This window comes from Coregonus clupeaformis, chromosome 14, assembly GCF_020615455.1.
Source record: "Coregonus clupeaformis isolate EN_2021a chromosome 14, ASM2061545v1, whole genome shotgun sequence".
Classification (NCBI taxonomy): Eukaryota; Metazoa; Chordata; class Actinopteri; order Salmoniformes; family Salmonidae; genus Coregonus; species Coregonus clupeaformis.
In genome coordinates, this window is record NC_059205.1 from 34,685,469 (window position 1) to 34,703,380 (window position 17,912).

A 17,912-nucleotide genomic window follows, 5' to 3' on the forward strand; every position below is an offset into this window, starting at 1 on the left:
TACCTGACCACTTACTCCAAATGCTAACTTTTCCAATATCTCCAATGTTATATCCCCAATATCCAAATCATCATAAAGTATTGAGCTACACAATACATTTTAGGTTGATTTGGACATGGCGTTTAAGCAAAATATTTATCTGTATCTATGAGAAACATAAAAATATTACTACCACTTAAAACGATTTGAAGAGGTAATATCACTTTCCATAATACAGTTATCATTGGACATTGTGTTTTCTGGTATGGCATCGCTTGTTCAGATCTATACTGTACCAGAACTGTAGGCTTACATCTCTGGCTGTTTGGATGGACTATGATTGCGTCTCAATAATCTCTCCTTTCTCCTGTGTGTGTACTTGTTCATATCCTTTCATGGATTTGAAAGGAGATTCCCTCTAGCCCATGCCTATACCAATCCAATGCTTTTACATTTGTGGTAAGCAGTGAACGTGGGCACGCTATAGGACAATTAAGGTCCTTTTCTGAAGATATCCTCAGAGGAATATACAGTCTGTCCTCTTGCCTAAAACAGTCAAGGATTAACAGGTGTGAAAGCTTTGCCTTGTTTCACAAGAGATAATGCTACTGTCTACAGTTATTGTTCTACAGTTAATTTCCTGGGAGAAATATTGTGAGATTCATCAAACTGATGTTCTCCAGTCGGGACAAATGTCCCCAGTCCCCACACAGTACAAGGTGCAATGTGCAAAATGAAATATTCAACCTGCAATAGATTTGTTACTACCTCTAGAGGGCGTTACCTCCCAACAAATGTCTTGAGATTATGTTTTGACAGAGTGCTATGACAGAATCATGCATGCATGCAGCCTTGTCAGTTCAACTAATTAAATAAGTATTAATGTGAAAAGTAGTATTACTTCAACTGCTATCATTACGTTGGTCATTACCTTGGTCTGGCACATTTGTATTGTGATTGATCAATCACTTATGGTGATACACTGGCAATAATGATGGTAATCTTTCTGTTCTGTGTCTATTCATTCATGATTTCAATTCATTCACTTATGCATCAATACAACCAACAGTATCAGTCAAAGTGACGTGGTGACAATTTACATTTAAATGGGATTGCATCAATGGTATGGCATAGGTACTAATAATGCCAGTGGCTAGAGTGAGTTTGCCCTCTGCTGGAGGGATATGATACTTTCCTCTGTGGTGTTACCTGACACCTTAGTTTCCCTAGACATCCGGGTTGCCTCCCACAATTTTCAAATGTTAACACATCTGTATGTAATAGAACATCAGTTTGGCATAGATGAACTACGTCACTACCTTATCTGCTTGAGTAAAATAGTAGCTAGCGAGATGGAGATCAGAGGTTATTTTTAATGAGTGCGTTTTGCAAGTGGCTAGTTTGCATCAGCTACCTTCACTAAAACCACTGCAAAGGTTTTTGCCTGCAAACTTTGGTTTTGAATCACGACATTCTGGCATGTCTGCCTCGGGATTTGTTGGGAGAGTTGTCTGTCTGAAGAGGACCAACCCCAGATTCCCCCCCTTATCGAAGTTGACAAAAAGTCTGTAATTGAAACCAGACCCTAGTCACTTCTGTTGCCTAGGGTCGGGTTTTGGAAACTACCTGACGCCTCTGTAACCTTTTCTGGTTGTTGACAGGTGTTTTCATGCTCACTGTTGCCCCTTTTTTATATTCAGCCTTTAGACTACTTTCTCACATTGATCATCTGTTCCTTGAGACGCACAGGTAGATGACCTTCATTTATTAATCTGCTTTTCTCTAGGATGGCAAACATGAAACACAGAGTAGCACATTTAGTTGAGAAACTTAACACTTTCTAAACTTTATAAAGTCCTGTTCTGCATAGTCATAGATAGAAGTTTCATTCTAGCATAATCTCAAGATCAATTTGCATAGAAAATAAATCATTAAGGGTGGTTGTTTCTACCCAAGCCAGGCTTTCTCCTCTGAGAATAGTCTTTGGAATTTCGGAGCTGATGCAGATTTCTCTTCAATAAGGTTCATTATGTCCCTGCTGTTATAAGACAGCTCTTTTTTTGACCATTTAATGAAAATGGAGCTCATTGCCTGGGATGTATAATGAGTAGTATTGCATGTCAAATGGTAGTTTATACTGTACGTGATTTGTAGAGGTGAAAAGTAATTGGATGGATTGGCCTTATATCTAGCGACAAAAAGACAAGTGTTGGTTGGTTTGTTGGTTCTCTCTCTCGTGCTGTCTCTCTCGCTTTCTCTCTTCCCCTCTCTGTTTCTCTCTTGTGCTCGTCCTCGCTCTTCCTCTCTCTGCCCCACCCTCTCTCTCTTCCCCTCTCTCTGTCACTCTCTCTGTCTCTCTCTCTCTCTGTCTTTCTCTGTCTCTCTCTCTCTCTGTCTTTTTCTGTCTCTCTCTCGTGCTTCCTCTCTCTGCCCCCCCATGTCATTGTAGACATGACAGTAACTGAGATTACAGGTAAGTCTAGGTCCAAAAGGCTTCTCAACAGCTTCTACCCCCAAGCCATAATACTCCTGAACAGCTAATCATGGCTACCCGGACTATTTGCGCTGCCCCCCCCACCCCACCCCCATCCCCTTCTTTTACGCTGCTGCTACTCCGTTTATTATTTATGCATAGTCACTTTAAGTCTACCCACATATTACCTCATTTACCTACCCCCCTGTATATAGCCTCCCTACTGTTATTTTATTTTACGGCTGCTCTTTAGTTATTTTATTTAATTTTTTTACTCAACAATTGTTTTATTTTACTTTTTCTTTAAACAACTGCATTGTTGGTTAAGGGCTTGTAAGTTAGCATTTCACTGTAATGTCTACACCTGTTGTATTCGGTGCATGTGGCAAATCAAATTTGATTTGATTTGAGGTTTGTAAATCATGTCGAGTGAAGAGGAACCATCTGAAATCTGTCTCTGTCCTAGAAGAATGGTACTAAAAAGCAAGGTCATTTGTCAATACTGCTATTTCAGTCATTCTACTAATTTCCCTACCCTCTTCCTCAACCAATCTCCTATTAAAGTTGGATGGATCCATGGATGAATAGGCATTTAGTGTGTGTACTTACTTTATGGCCCAAGCAAATTGTTAATGGAAAGTTGTTCATTGTATTTCAGCATTACCGTTGACATTGACTGTTGACATTTTACAAATGCTCGCAAAACTGAAATTGCAGCAGGCTTCGTGAACTTCCATTAAGATTGTTAATGGAAGGCTAAGCTCTGATTAACTGTTGCTGGTTGGAGTTGCACTTCTTCTATGACCTCTCTTCAGGGAGCAGAAGGAATTTACATGGATTCATGCTCATGTTAATTGTGGCACTTTACGTGTTTATCAACTCCCAGAGCAGGTCCCCTTGTTATTGTGTTTTATGTTTACTGCAGCTTTGTCTTCTGTACTTTCACTTTCAATTGTCCCATACTTTAGACCGGCAGTAAACCTCACATACAGGACCTGCTGAATCATCAGCATTTATCTTTATGCCTGATGTGTCCCTCCCTGAGCAGGCCTACCTCATTTACCAACCTCCAAATGAATCTCGGATCCTTCGCATTTGGAGGGAATTTACATCTGCTGGAAAGGTCAGACGGCATCATTTAAGTCTATTCAGACACTGGCTGTCTCGATAGAATCACTGAAATTCAATCGCTCTTCTGTGCCAGTGGAAAAGTAGGAAATATTTCATAGCCTCCCATGGTGTGGATCCCTGTCTGATACAGTTTTATAGTGTTGGCTCTGCCTCCGGTGTTGGTTGCTCTGCCTGACACTTTGGAGGCAAGAGTCTAGACTTTGATGATTTGCATTGCCAGAGTGCTGCTATATGAAAGTAGCAGGGAGAGAGGCAGGGGTTTTATTATTCTGGTAGAAAACTGGTGTCGCAGCTTCAAATATTCAGCATTATACAGATCTGTGTTAAGTTATGTAAAATAGTGTAATTGATCAAGTGCGTAAACAGTATATAATGTAAGTAATTCAAGAACATTGAATAGATCATGAATAAATTAACCTAATTATACGTTAGCACATCCCTTTCCAACCAGTTGATCCGGTTAGTGCCAATGTTTTAGTGAACCTTTTTCAAAGCTTTTTGACAGTTGGTTGGTGTAAATGAGAGATTCTATTGCCTTTTTTGTTAGTGCTATTTGGAGCCACAAACTCGCTTACATTTGTATGCAGACAGAATACTCTGAGCTCTGAGAGATAGCTGGTAAAAAGCCTTTGAAAGAGTTTTATTCATAAACTTGGATGACTTTGAACACTGTGACTGTGAATATTGTACTGTTTACCCACAGCTAAATAATGTGGTCCTCTGTAGCTCAGCTGGTAGAGCACGGCGCTTGTAACGCCAAGGTAGTGGGTTCGATCCCCGGGACCACCCATACACAAAAATGTATGCACGCATGACTGTAAGTCGCTTTGGATAAAAGCGTCTGCTAAATGGCATATTATTATTATAATACCCCCTATAAACTGTGTGCAATTCAAACACACACACACATACACACACACACACACACACACACACACACACACACGCATGCTCACACGCATGCGCACACACAGACGGTTTTGCACATTGTCATATTAGAAGCCAAAGAGCATTGTTCAAAATAATGAAATCACAGGAGAGCATAGTGGTCTCTTTAGAATCCAGAGATGACCACAACATTCAATGGCCGTCATTTGTCATTCACAAGTGCTGCACTAAGGATTTTGGTGTTCTACATGGATGACTTCCTCTCTGGCCATGGACCATATTTATGAAATCTGTCCAGGTTTTGCAGTCTGAGCCAGTGGGGCCACCAAAAAGTGCTCAAAACAGTTCTCATTCCCCCATTCTGTTCATGATCACCTCTACTGTATGTGTAAGACAATAAGTCATTTTCAATATGATTATTGCTATAAATGATAGCCTATCATCCTATCCATATTCATAGCAAAAGTGCCCCTTTCCCAGCTCTCAGGAGAGACTGGCTTTGTCTGAGGAGCATACTGAAGACGGAGGCATGAATCCTTCATATCCACAGGGAAATATGCATGTGAAGGTTAAGGATGTGTGGCTGGCCTCTGGGGTGGACTATAGTCAGGGACAGAGCCAGTGATCTGACTCAAGGTCAAGCACAAGGTCAGGTCTTTCTCATGGGAGGGTGATGGTATGAGGTTAGTCTGAGATGCTGCACACACACACACACCATTTCTCTCTAGAGATCCTCTCCCTCTCTCCATTCCCCTCGGTTTTCTTAATTAGTACATTCATATTTCACATGAGCCTCGGCCTTAGCTGGCGTCCTATAGCGTGTGCCTGTTTTCTAAAGGGGTGGTTAATATGTAAAACATTATTGAGATGCTGGAAAGTGGAGGGAAAACAGCAATGAGGAATAATAAGTGTCCTTTGTTACAGCTCATATACATGTTTATAAGCCTTGCTTAGTGTTGTGTTTACCAGGAAGGATCTGATTACCATTATTAATGAATCAATTGATGAGTAATTATTTGGGCAGATGGTCACCTCAGTTTGAAATAAGAGCTTTGTAGAATGCACCTTTAATGAGAAAGTGGTTTACACCTCTAATATTATGGAGATTTTTCTCTTGTTACTATTTCCCTAGTACAACTCTGTCTTATCCCCAGTGGCCGTTAAGGAGCGAGGCTGGCCTCTCCCTGCTTCTGTCCATCCTTTTACCATGATTAGAGGCGTGAGGTGAATTAACTAGCGTTAGCAACACAGGTTGGGGTGGGGCTGGAGGGGTTCTAGAGTTAATAACATGCATGGACGTATTTGACCCTAAGTGTTTATCTTGCTATGCTTTGGGCATAGTCTCCCATTATTCAAACACTACTTCAGCCTTATAATGGGTTGAGTGGAGGAACTGTGAAATTTCAAGACCAGCAATAAAATGACCAATGTGAAGTGGGAAAAGCGAGGGGAAATTATAGAACACTCTTAGAAAAAAAGGTGCTATCTAGAACTTAAAATGGTTCTTCGGCTGTCCCCATAGGATAACCCTTTTTTTCATGTTCATATGCATGGCACAGTGGAGATTGCACAGAAAAAAACAGCAACATGTTGCACAGTTCAGATAGGCATACAGCGAGGCTTATATTAACCCCTGCTGTACCAAACCACATGCTAGGCTAGTAGCATGGGGAAATGTTGTCTTGATGCTTTTTTCTCAGGGAGATTACGTTTATAAATTGACTGGCTGTGCTGTGGGGACAGTGGATGCTCATTGATAAATCGAATGGAACCGTTAACAGGCATTACCCGTGGAATATGTGGTCCTCTGTAGCTCAGCTGGTAGAGCATGGCGCTTGTAATGCCAAGGTAGTGGGTTCGATCCCCGGGACCACCCATACACAAAAATGTATGCACGCATGACTGTAAGTCACTTTGGATAAAAGCGTCTGCTAAATGGCATATTAATATTAATTAAATTAATTAATTAATATTAATATGGGGATTGTGGCACTATAACTCCCTGCTATCAACCAATCAGGATCCAAACCACCCATTTTATAAAATGACTTACGTCTGCTGTGTTCCTGGTCACAGAGGTGTATTTCACAGCTGTAAATGTGACAGAAATTAATATAGGGGATGACCAATCAGGAGTGAGTTTAAAGGGCCCAGGGGAAATGTCAGAGAAGGAAATAATCTTGCTAACAACAACAGGGACTGTTACAACCTTATATCCCTGTTATGGTAACACATAGAGGATTTATTATCCCAGAACATACACCACAACAATCACTCAACACTCCTTGGGATATAATCAAAGGGGGAGCATGTAAACATAACATTTAGCTCATCTGTATCTCCAGCCCATTATCAGCCTCAGAATGTCAACCTGTCATGTTTGTGCAAAGAGTTAGGCATCAACCCATTTGAAGCTTATGTCAATTGGTCATGCTCCCAGCATGCGTTGTGGTGTCAATGGGAAAAGATGAGGGTCAACCAATTGACGTTTATACCAACACATTACATTCAATGGGAAAAGATGAGTGTCACAGGGTTAACCGTAACTCTAGATTCATGTTCATATCCCGGGTGCAACTTAATATTAGGAATGTGTTCTTAATGTTTTGTACACTCAGTGTTATATGATTTCATAAAATCCTGGTCTAAGCTGGTGTTGCTTATTTTATAAAGCAATGTACAGCTGTGTCTGTCTCTATACACCCTTGAGGGGCCCCCTGGCCTGGGACTGGTGCTGCTGGTAATTATGGCTATATCCATTTGCAATGTCATAGCCTTGCCCTTGTATGTTAATTTAGCAGAAAAAACATTCTTATATTCCCGTGCCCTTATCACAGTCAAGACACACCTATTTTCTAGTATGAATATAATGGAATATACAGTGAGGGGAAAAAAGTATTTTTGCCCACTGACAAAGAAATGATCAGTCTATAATTTTAATGGTAGGTTTATTTGAACAGTGAGAGACAGAATAACAACAACAAAATCCTGAAAAACGCATGTCAAAAATGTTATAAATTGATTTGCATTTTAATGAGGGAAATAAGTATTTGACCCCTCTGCAAAACATGACTTAGTACTTGGTGGCAAAACCCTTGTTGGCAATCACAGAGGTCAGACGTTTCTTGTAGTTGGCCACCAGGTTTGCACACATCTCAGGAGGGATTTTGTTCCACTCCTCTTTGCAGATCTTCTCCAAGTCATTAAGGTTTCGAGGCTGACGTTTGGCAACTCGAACCTTCAGCTCCCTCCACAGATTTTCTATGAGATTAAGGTCTGGAGACTGGCTAGGCCACTCCAGGACCTTAATGTGCTTCTTCTTGAGCCATTCCTTTGTTGCCTTGGCCGTGTGTTTTGGGTCATTGTCATTGTCAAGTTGTCCTGTCCCCTTAGCAGAAAAACACCCCCAAAGCATAATGTTTCCACCTTTCTTGGGGTCATAGGCAGCATTCCTCCTCCTCCAAACACGGCGAGTTGAGTTGATGCCAAAGAGCTCGATTTTGGTCTCATCTGACCACAACACTTTCACCCAGTTCTCCTCTGAATCATTCAGATGTTCATTGGCAAACTTCAGACGGGCATGTGCTTTCTTGAGCAGGGGGACCTTGCGGGCGCTGCAGGATTTCAGTCCTTCACGGCGTAGTGTGTTACCAACTATGGTCCCAGCTTTTTCCCCCACTGTAGACAGGTATTTACCTTTCCATGGTAGCATGATCTTATCTATTTTTGCTATCTTTTTATTAACTTTTATTGGAGTGAGATCATTTATTTCATTTGGGATATGTATTCCGAGTATATCCACATAACCATCAGACCACTTTATTGGTAAACTACATGGTAATGTAAAAATTGTATTTTATATTGATCCAATATGTAATATAGTACATTGATCATAATTTGGTTGTAATCCAGAGAGGTTAGAAAATTTATCTAGATCCTCTATGAGGCTGTGGAGGGATTCAAGTTGTGGATGTAAAAGAAAACATGAATCATCAGCGTACAATGACACCTTTGTTTTTAAGACCTGGATTTATAATCCCTTGATATTATTGTTGGATCTGATTTTAATAGCTAACATTTCGATGGCCATAATAAATAGATATGCCGATAGTGTACAACCTTGTTTTACTCCTCTTGACAGTTTAAAACTTTCTGAGAAATAGCCATTATTTACTATTTTACAACTAGGGTTACTATACATGATTTTATCCCATTATATAGAGATTCTCCAAAATTGAAATGCTCTAGGCATTTATGTATAAACTCCAGTCGTACTTTATCAAATGCCTTTTCGAAGTCTGCTATGAATAAAAAGGTTTGGTATACCTCGACTGGTATGCCATCCAACCCTGGAGTTTTCCCGGACTTAAAGTCTTTAATTGCATCCAGAAGTTCCTCCTCTGTTATAAATTATGTTATAAATTCCTCTGTCCTAGTAAAAAACAATTTATCATCCAATAGGCTTTGATTACATTTCCAATATCCTCGCCCACATGGAAATTCAGTAAGAGTAATGTATATGCCAATTATATGATGGTTCGACCGCATTCTGTCCCCTATCAACACTTTTAAACTTTTGGTGCCAACGAGAATGACACGAAAGAAGTCAAGACGACTAGCTTGATTGAGTCTCCGCCATGTATATCTCACTAGGTCAGGATATTTAAACCTCCATATATCTACTAGTTCTAATGTTTCCATGACATTCATGATTTCCTTAAGAGCATGAGGGTGATAGTAGGTAGTGTGATTTCCTTTACGGTCCATTCAGCTATTTAAAACATTATTATAATCTCCCACCATAATAATAGAGTCTTGTATTGCTTGCAGGGTTGATAATGTATTATATATATTGTCGAAGAAGTGTGGATCATCAAGATTTAGTCCGTAAAGGTTAATGAGCCATATCTGTTTATGATCCAATAACATATTTAAAATCATCAATCTACCTTGCGGATCTGTTTGGACAATTTGCACATTTGGATCGAAATTACTGTTAATTAATATCATCACCCCTTTTGAGTTTCTTTGCCCATGGGAGAAGTATATATATATATATTTTTTTTAATGGAATATCTACATAGGCGTACAGAGGCCCATTATCAGCAACCATCAGTCCTGTGTTCCAATGGCACGTTGTGTTTGCTAATCCAAGTTTATGATTTTAAAAGGCTAGTTGATCATTAGAAAACCTTTTTGCAATTATGTTAGCACAGCTGAAAACTGTGAAGCAATAAAACTGACCTTCTTGAGACTAGTTGAGTATCTGGAGCATCAGCAATTGTGTCTTCGATTACAGGCTGAAAATGGCCAGAAACAAATAACTTTCTTCTGAAACTCATCAGTCTATTCTTGTTCTGAAAAATGAAGGCTATTCCATGCGAGAAATTGCCAAGAAACTGAAGATCTCGTACTACGCTGTGAACTACTCCCTTCACAGAACAGCGCAAACTGGCTCTAACCAGAATAGAAAGAGGAGTGGGAGGCCCCGGTGCACAACTGAGCAGGAGGACGAATACATTAGAGTGTCTAGTTTGAGAAACAGACGCCTCACAGGTCCTCAACTGGCAGCTTCATTAAATAGTACCCGCAAAACACCAGTCTCAACGTCAACAGTGAAGAGGCGAATCCTGGATGGTGACCTTCTATGCAGAGTTGCAAAGAAAAAGCCATATCTCAGACTGGCCAATAAAAAGAACACAGACACTGGACAGAGGAAAATTTGAAAATTATTTTATGGACCGATGAATCAAAGTTTGAGGTGTTCGGATCACAAAGAAGAACATTTGTGAGATGCAGACCAAATGAAAAGATGCTGGAGGAGTGCTTGATGCCATCTGTCAAGCATGGTGGAGGCAATGTGATAGTCTGGGGGTGCTTTGGTGGTGGTAAAGTGGGAGATTTGTACAGGGTAAAAGGGATCTTGAAGAAGGAAGGCTATCACTCCATTTTGCAATGCCATGCCATACCCTGTGGACGGCGCTTTATTGGAGCCAATTTCCTCCTACAACAGGACAATGACCAAAGCACAGCTCCAAACTATGCAATAACTTTTTAGGGAAGAAGCAGTCAGCTGGTATTCTGTCTATAATGGAGTGGCCAGCACAGTCACCGGATCTCAACCCTATTGATCTGTTGTGGGAGCAGCTTGACCGAATGGTATGTAAGAAGTGCCCATCAAGCCAATCCAACTTGTGGGAGGTGCTTCAGGAAGCATGGGGTGAAATCTCTTCAGATTATCTCAACAAATTGACAACTAGAATGCCAAAGGTCTGCAAGGCTGTAATTGCTGCAAATGGAGGATTCTTTGACGAAAGCAAAGTTTGAAGGACACAATTATTATTTCAATTAAAAATCATTATTTCTAACCTTGTTAATGACTACATTTCCTATTCATTTTGCTATATTTCCTATTCAAACTTATTTCATGTATGTTTTCATGGAAACAAGGACATTTCTAAGTGAACCCAAACTTTTGAACGGTAGTGTATGTTTGTAAATTTACCAATAAAAAATACCATAGTGATTGAGTGTCCATATAGCTGTACCATGATATTTGCATTGCTACTAAGTAACCCTCCAATTGTTCTTCACTATTTCCCCCGCTAAAGCCCCTCCCCATCCCAAGTTGGGTTGTCATCCCAGTGATCGGCATACCACCCCCGTCACCCCGGATCCCTAGGCCCCCTGAGAGGCCAGGACCCATCCTTCGAAAACAGCACACAGTACCACCCACAAAACAGAAGCAGGTCAACTGCCAAAAGCATTTAAAATGCTCTCACCTCAATAATATATATATATATATATATATATATATATACACTGCTCAAAAAAATAAAGGGAACACTAAAATAACACATCCTAGATCTGAACGAATGAAATAATCTTATTAAATACTTTTTTCTTTACATAGTTGAATGTGCTGACAACAAAATCACACAAAAATTATCAATGGAAATCAAATGTATCAACCCATGGAGGTCTGGATTTGGAGTCACCCTCAAAATTTAAGTGGAAAACCACACTACAGGCTGATCCAACTTTGATGTAATGTCCTTAAAACAAGTCAAAATGAGGCTCAGTAGTGTGTGTGGCCTCCACGTGCCTGTATGACCTCCCTACAATGCCTGGGCATGCTCCTGATGAGGTGGCAGATGGTCTCCTGAGGGATCTCCTCCCAGACCTGGACTAAAGCATCCGCCAACTCCTGGACAGTCTGTGGTGCAACGTGGCGTTGGTGGATGGAGCGAGACATGATGTCCCAGATGTGCTCAATTGGATTCAGGTCTGGGGAATGGGCGGGCCAGTCCATAGCAACAATGCCTTCCTCTTGCAGGAACTGCTGACACACTCCAGCCACATGAGGTCTAGCATTGTCTTGCATTAGGAGGAACCCAGGGCCAACCGCACCAGCATATGGTCTCACAAGGGGTCTGAGGATCTCATCTCGGTACCTAATGGCAGTCAGGCTACCTCTGGCGAGCACATGGAGGGCTGTGCGGCCCCCCAAAGAAATGCCACCCCACACCATGACTGACCCACCGCCAAACCGGTCATGCTGGAGGATGTTGCAGGCAGCAGAACGTTCTCCATGGCGTCTCCAGACTCTGTCACGTCTGTCACGTGCTCAGTGTGAACCTGCTTTCATCTGTGAAGAGCACAGGGCGCCAGTGGCGAATTTGCCAATCTTGGTGTTCTCTGGCAAATGCCAAGCGTCCTGCACGGTGTTGGGCTGTAAGCACAACCCCCACCTGTGGACGTCGGGCCCTCATACCACCCTCATGGAGTCTGTTTCTGACCGTTTGAGCAGACACATGCACATTTGTGGCCTGCTGGAGGTCATTTTGCAGGGCTCTGGCAGTGCTCCTCCTGCTCCTCCTTGCACAAAGGCGGAGGTAGCAGTCCTGCTGCTGGGTTGTTGCCCTCCTACGGCCTCCTCCACGTCTCCTGATGTACTGGCCTGTCTCCTGATAGCGCCTCCATGCTCTGGACACTACGCTGACAGACACAGCAAACCTTCTTGCCACAGCTCGCATTGATGTGCCATCCTGGATGAGCTGCACTACCTGAGTCACTTGTGTGGGTTGTAGACTCCGTCTCATGCTACCACTAGAGTGAAAGCACCGCCAGCATTCAAAAGTGACCAAAACATCAGCCAGGAAGCATAGGAACTGAGAAGTGGTCTGTGGTCACCACATGCAAAACCAGTCCTTTATTGGGGGTGTCTTGCTAATTGCCTATAATTTCCACCTGTTGTCTATTCCATTTGCACAACAGCATGTGCAATTTATTGTCAATCAGTGTTGCTTCCTAAGTGGACAGTTTGATTTCACAGAAGTGTGATTGACTTGGAGTTACATTGTGTTTTTTAAGTGTTCCCTTTATTTTTTTGAGCAGTGTATATATATATATAGCTATTCAAAATATATATCTATTCAAATATCTTGCATATCTTAATTTCCATCATTATCAATTCATATGCGTAATAATGTTGGCAGTTCATGCGAAGGATTGTTACCTATAACCCGGATTGCCATTGTATTACATTACATTTTTGTCAAGCAATTATTATTTTAGCAAACAATTATTGTTGTTCATCCTATATTCTCCCTAACATCCTTACCCCCTTGCAACAGATGTGGGATACACACACACACACGCACATACTCTAACACACTCAACCCCTTTCCTCCACAATCAACCATAAGCTCAATTGCTCAACGGTTGTTACATCCCAGAGCCCAACTCAAGAAAGGACCTGATTTATGAACGCATATACAGTTACAGCTGTTTTAGAAAGCATGCAAGATTGAGCAAAAATGGACAAACATTTGAGATTTGATTAACCTATGTCAAGTCCTAGGTGATGGAGATCAGAGCCACCCTCTTCCCCTGAGACACAAACAATCTGGTCCCCCGTTGTAACCATTTTCCCCAAGCATCTCCGTACAGTCAGACCTTTGATTATTTTGTGCCACCAGGGCCACAATAATATGTCTGTAGCTCCTCCAGTGACAGGCATGAGGCAAGAGGTCTTGATTTGAATACAGGGCTTTAATGCTGGTCAACCCGTGAGAACTGGTTTAAAGAAAGAAAAAATACATTAACAAAATAATGCCATATGCATGTCTCACACATCTGGCGTTATAATCAAGCTCATACTGCTAGATACTTTATGTATATTTTACACCAAAAAATGACGCACGTAAACACAAACACCCTCATAGCAAAATAAATAGTCAACAAACCTCATTGCTGCTTATCACACAGAGGTGTGTCACACCCTGGCTCTGGGACTCTATATGTTGAGCCAGGGTGTGTTCTTTCTGTTGTGTTTATTTCTATGTTGGCCAGAGTGACTCCCAATCAGAGGCAACGAGTGTCAGCTGTCGTTGGTTGTCTCTGATTGGGAGCCATATTTAAACTGTCTGTTTTCCCTTTGTGTTTGTGGGTTCTTGTTCCGTGTTGGTCATTGTTACCGTGGACTTCACGAGTCGTTTCTTGTTTTGTTTATTGTTGTCTATTATCACTAAAGATAATAAAGTTTAAACATGTTCGTTCATCACGCTGCGCCTTGGTCTATTCCCTACGACGATCGTGACAGAAGAACCCACCTTACAAGGACCAAGCAGCGTGTCCAGGGGCAGATCTTGGACTGGACATGGGAGGAAGCGCCGGGAAAGGAGATGGAGAGGTTGGCGATGGCCCAGGTGGGCAAATCGTGGTCCTGGGAGGACATGCTCGGGGGCAAGGGACCTTGGGCTAGGATTAAGGCCCTGGCGAGAGAGGAGCAGCGGCGTCAGCAGTGTCATCGTCGGATGGACGAGAGGCAACCCCAAAACATTTTTAGGGGGGGGGCACACGGCATGGGCGGCTGGGCAGCAGGAGGCTGCCACAGGGCGATTTGGAGAGGAGGCCACCTGGTTAGGGGGGCCAGAAGGCAGGTTGGCGGAGCCTGGATGGAGAGCGGAACCAACTTCCCGTACTCAGGCATGGCAGCATGGGACGGGGCAGGTTCCGCGGTATGCGGAGCGGCGTACTGTGCCACGAGTGGTCCGGCATAGTCCTGTACGTCCTGTGCGAGCACCCCGCACGTGTCGTGCGAAGGGGGTATGCAGCCAGGACGGAGTGTGCCGGCTCAACGCTCGTGGTCTCCAATGCCTCTCCGCGGTCCCGGATATCCTGCTCCAGTGTCACGTGCTGTTATGCCAGTACGGGTACACAGCCCTGTACGTCCTGTGCGGATGCCTCACACAGAGTGTGTGAGGGTAGGCATTCAGCCAGGACGGGTTGTGGCCGCTCTTCACTCCAGGTCTCCTATCCGTCTCCACAGCCCGGTTCGGTCTGTCCCTGCTCCACGCACCAAGCCTACGGTGTGCGTCGCCAGCCCGGTCCGGCCTGTCCCTGCTCCACGCACCAAGCCTACGGTGTGCGTCGCCAGCCCAGTCCGGCCTGTCCCTGCTCCTCGCACCAAGCCTACGGTGTGCGTCGCCAGCCCGGTCCGGCCTGTCCCTGCTCCTCGCACCAAGCCTACGGTGTGCGTCGCCAGCCCGGTCCGGCCTGTCCCTGCTCCTCGCACCAAGCCTACGGTGTGCGTCGCCAGCCCAGTCCGGCCTGTCCCTGCTCCACGCACCAAGCCTACGGTGTGCGTCGCCAGCCCGGTCCGGCCTGTCCTTACTCCACGCACCAAGCCAGGGGTGCGAGTCGTCAGCCCGGTCCGGCCTGTTCCTACTCCACGCACCAAGCCAGGGGTGCGCATCGTCAGCCCGGTCCGGCCCGTTCCGGCTCCACGCACCAAGACAGGGGTGCGCGTCGCCAGCCCGGCCCGGCCTGTTCCTGCTACTCGCACTAAGCCAGGGGTGCGAGTCGTCAGCCTGGTAAGGCCCGTTCCTCCTCCACGCACCAAGCCAGGGGTGCGCGTCGTCAGCCTGGTAAGGCCCGTTCCTCCTCCACGCACCAAGCCAGGGGTGCGCGTCGTCAGTCCAGCACAACCCGTGCCTGGGTCACCGGTGCCTGGTAAGGTACCGGTCAACTGCTCCACTACGGAGCTGAAGCTAACCGCTCCTGCTGCGTCCAGTTCAGCTCCAGCCAGCGGGGCCAGACTGGACCAGGGGCGCTATGGGGGGTTTATTGGAGGGTGGTGGGCAAGGCCGGAGCCAGAACCGCCGCCGAGGAGGAATGCCCACCCAGCCCTCCCCTGTTTTGTTCACGTTGAGGCGCGGTCGCAGTCCGCGCCTTTAGGGGGGGGTACTGTCACACCCTGGCTCTGGGACTCTATATGTTGAGCCAGGGTGTGTTCTTTCTGTTGTGTTTATTTCTATGTTGGCCAGAGTGACTCCCAATCAGAGGCAACGAGTGTCAGCTGTCGTTGGTTGTCTCTGATTGGGAGCCATATTTAAACTGTCTGTTTTCCCTTTGTGTTTGTGGGTTCTTGTTCCGTGTTGGTCATTGTTACCGTGGACTTCACGAGTCGTTTCTTGTTTTGTTTATTGTTGTCTATTATCACTAAAGATAATAAAGTTTAAACATGTTCGTTCATCACGCTGCGCCTTGGTCTATTCCCTACGACGATCGTGACAAGGTGCTAGACATCCTTTTAAATGTCCTTTATCTTCTTCTGTATACTTTCTTTGTAAGTATGCACTTAAACACGATAACAGTGGAAAAATAATTCGCTTTTTGCGGTAAAGTTTCCTCGGTGCGTCACTAAAGGCGCTCGGGTGACAACACTCGGGCGGAACCAATAATTAGTTCCGTCTTGCTGTAAACGTACAATTCAGAAAAAAATAAATAATAAAAAGTGCAAATACATGAAATAAACTAAAGTGCTAATACATGAAATAAACTGGCGACAGAGGCAGTTACACTCCCACCAAATCACAAGTGATTTCTTAAAACTTGGAGACAAACCTACTGCATTAATAAATTAAATGAAACTCTGTCCTAATAAACAACTAATAAACTGTGTGTGAGTGTATGATAGAACCATCAGTCTGCTTCTAGCAATGTAACTGTTTTCTGAATGGGTCTCTCCAGGAAAACAGGTTTGGCTGTACGCTTTCCTCTTCCATCCAGGGAGGAGTCACTGATGAGTACCTTGAGTCTCCTCACTCTTTCATCACTTCCAGGATACACCTCGATGACTCTTGCTAGCTTCCATTGGTTTCGTGGTGTGGCAGCATCTTGTAACAGAACAATGTCACCGACCTTTGCATTTCTGCGATCTTTGGTCCACTTCTGTCTGTGTTGGAGATTCAGGAGATACTCTTTTTTCCATCGTACCCAAAAGTTGTTGGTTAAGAGTTGAACTCTGCGCCATCTTTTGCGGAGGTAGAGATCCTCCTTGACAAACTTTCCAGGAGGAGGGAGAATGATTGTGGATTTCATGGTCAAGATGTGGTTTGGTGTCAAGGGCTCTGGACTGGTAGAATCGTTCAGATGATCAGTGGTTAGAGGTCTGCTATTCACAACCGCCATAACCTCATATAGAAATGTTCGTAGGGAAGAGGAGTCAAGTTGTCTGGACGACTGTTCTAGAATGGACGCAAGGACACTTCTGATAGTGCGGATTTGTCTTTCCCAGACTCCACCCACATGACTTGAGGCAGGGGTGTTCATGATGAACTCGCAGCCCAAATCTTTGAGCTCTTCTTGATCCATCTCTTTCAGTGCTTCAATGAACTCACGCCTTGCTCCGACAAAGTTTGTCCCTTGATCACACCTTATCTGCCTTACTGATCCACGAATGGCGATGAATGAACGCAGAGCATTGATAAAGGCATCTGAGGTCAAGTCATCAAGTGCTTCATTGTGAACTCCTCTTGAACACATGCAGGTGAGCAACAGCCCATAACGCTTTAGCTCCTTTCTTCCTTCCTTAATGTGAAATGGTCCGAAGCAGTCCATTCCACAGTAAGTGAATGGAGCAGTTGTTTCCATCCGCTCTTCTGGAAGGTCTGCCATCCTTTGTTGCTCTGTGCATCTTCGGAACCTTCTGCAACTTGTGCACTTGTGAATATGGGATGAAACAAGCTTGCTGCAACCCAGGATCCATATGCCATTGGATCGGAGTTCATTTATAGTCATTCCTCGACCTTGATGGTACACTCTCTCATGATAGTGCTTGACGAGCAATGCAGAAACATGACTGTCTCTAGGAAGTACTGCTGGATGCCTCACATGTGGATGTAGGGCAGCATTAGCTAAGCGGCCTCCTACTCTGATTACACCTTGATCATCCAGGAACGGACATAGTTTGTGCAACTGGTTGGCTTTGTCTTTGACCTTTGTCTCCTTATGATGTCTAAGGCGTTGAATTTCTTGAGAGAGAGTTGCTTCCTGGACCGTCTTGATTATGGTCAGCTCCGCCTCTTTCCTTTCCTCCAAGTTCGAGGCCTCACAGGACTTTGGCTTGAGACCTTTGATTTCCTTAGCACGGCGC